Source organism: Vidua macroura, chromosome 2 (assembly GCF_024509145.1).
Source record: "Vidua macroura isolate BioBank_ID:100142 chromosome 2, ASM2450914v1, whole genome shotgun sequence".
In the NCBI taxonomy this organism is placed as follows: Eukaryota; Metazoa; Chordata; class Aves; order Passeriformes; family Viduidae; genus Vidua; species Vidua macroura.
This window is the reverse complement of record NC_071572.1, coordinates 26,803,493-26,806,239: the sequence shown is the minus strand read 5'-3', so window position 1 is coordinate 26,806,239 and position 2,747 is coordinate 26,803,493.

Genomic DNA, 2,747 nt, shown 5'->3' with positions numbered 1-2,747 from the left:
ATCCCTTCTCCTAAAGAGTAATAGTTGACAGAGACAGCTTGCTGAGAGCTCTTAACATAAATTAATGTCTGATGCTAAGTATTTTAGTTGGACCTCTTACCAACATTTCTTTGTGTGGCTAGTACTGTTTGCAAAAGCACAAACAACTCTTGTGTTTGCATGTAGCTACAGCTGTTGCAGCACAGTCCTGGTACATCAGAATAGCCCAACTTCAGGCTTCTCACTGGAAGAGAAGCTGTTCAGTATTGCATTGCTAACTTTATTTTTCCATTAGCTAGAAAGGAGGGCTAAGGAGATTACTGTCCTGACTTAATACACCTTGAGTTATATGGAATGCATTGAACCTGAAGGCAATGGGCTAAACTTCAGACACTTCATCTAGAAAAAAAGTAGTTGAGTTATGCATTTTGTTTCCTTGTTGGCATTGGAGATAAAAAAATATACGTGCTTTCATTTTTTCATGTCCTCATCTGAGTGTGCAAAGGAAGAAGAAGTCTGAGATTAATAGAAGGGATTAGGAGAGGGGCTAACTTTTTCATTTGGGCTAAACTGTGAACAGTTTGACAGAAAAAATGAAACATTATTTTGAATTCCTAGTTTTGTTATAACGAAACATCATTTTACAGCTGTTCACAATTTATCTTCTATGATTTTTCAGTTTAGCCAAATTTAGTGTTGACATGTCCTAATGTGCACTCATTATTGGAAAAACTGACCCAACCTACCAGGTTTTGTGTCTGCTTTTAATACAACTGTGTTACAAGTTAGGTACTTCATTTCCTGTGGTAAAACCTTGAAGAAGCCATATTCTGAGACTTTCACAAGGAGTGAAGCTTTTAGTGGCGCATGAGATGCCCTTAGAGCAGGTAATACTTAGGTCAAGGTGCAAAAGCATTCTGTGTTCTTTCAGCTAGAGTAGCCATGCCAAATGAATCACTGTAGTGTATTTAGGTGCACCTGCCCTTCTGCATAAACAGCTGTAAACTGTCCCCTCCCCTGGGCTGCTGGGGGCAAGTCACATTAATCGATTTTAACCTGCCCTTATTTCATTAAGAGGCATTTGGCAAACCCACAGTGGGACTGGCGAGAGTGACGGAAGTGAACAGATCCATGTCCATGCATGGCTTGGCATCCATTTCACAGCTGGAAAATTATTGAAGCTGACTGCTATCAGTCTAAAGCAGAAAGCCTGTAGGATGTATTCTTGCATCAACCCTTGGCCATGAAAAGAGACTTTGTAAACCTAATCTCAAATGCTACTAACTACCAGAATAATCCAGTCATGTGGGCTGTATCTGGGCATTTCCTCAGTACTCTGCTGAAGCCAGAAGCCTTTCACTTTTTCTGGTGGGCTGTTGAGCTCTCCCAGTTATTTCACTTTGCAGTTCCTTAAGAGCGCCTGAGAAACTGGTAGTAGGGTGGGCATAAATAATGTCTTTTTTAAAGCTGGGTGGGGTGATGGTTGTTTGGGTGGAGTGGTTGACTATTCTGGAAGTGTGTCAGGGGGGTTTCCTTTTAAAAGAGAGATAAAGTATGTCTGCAATATATGTTGAGGCACAGAAATCCCTTGGGACTTTTCATACTAAAGAGGTGCTGTCCCTTTTACTGCTTTAAATACAGAAAGACAAAATTAACTGTACAGACTTAGGAAGGTGTCTCTGTTCTCTGGACATACACTTGGACGATATAAAGCATCCAATTACCAGAAAACATGTTTGTAACACTTGAATATATAAGGACATCTGTATTTGCTATTTCTTTACCTTGTTACCTGTGGCATAGTATCTTACTATAGATCTATCTTATGGAAATGTCTGTGACAGTTTGGAACAGTATAATTAAAGGAATGCAGGTATGTCCTGCTGGTTCAGCTGCTTCCCACAGCAGGACCATTAGCTACCAACCTCACACTTGTCTTCTGCATCTTGAAACATCCCCTTCTGCCACAGCTGGGCTGAGTGAAACAGACTGTGGGTGTCGTAGATGCCACCCCTGCAGTCTACACAGCTGCACAGTGTGGGCTCCAGCACTGGTAAGTCTGAGGCCTTTTGAAGCTGCTGGCAGTTCTTTGGATGGGGATGGAAGCAGAGATGCTACATCATTTCGACATTTACACAGCTATTATGCTTTCACATGTGAATAAATGACATGAACTGAACTATGGGTGAAACTGGAGGGCTGAGAAGACTTTTGGTGTTAAATGGTGCCAAGCACCTCATATAGCTGACATTGCTAATTAACAGTCTGTTATTTATCTCTAGCTACTGACAGAAATCAACTGGATCAACACTGAACAGTATCTACAGGAAACTAAAGAGTTGCTGCAAGATTATCATATCTGCTCATAAGATACATCATTGTTCTTAAAGATATTAAGGATATTTTTCCTTTGCAAAATGAATTACTTGTATCATGGGTAAGAGCTTGCAGTACTACATCCCTAGTATGTCTTTTAAGGGCTGTATAGTAAGTCACTGACAGCTGTCAGCATGCTTGGCAGTGTTAGGCTTTTGGGTATTAACTTGAAATTTTCTCAACTTTGAAAGTCTGCTTCAAGTTCCTGCAGTAATCTCAACTTCCTTGTGGCCAATTTTTTTTCCTGGCATAATTAAAGAGCTGGGCAGTTCTTGAACTTGTGTATGCAAGAGAAATGTGGTAGTGGCCTTTATCCAGTGTTTACATTTGTGGGGCTTAAACAAAATGAGAACCCAAACCTTTTCCCGGATCTGGAGTAAATTTATCTGAAG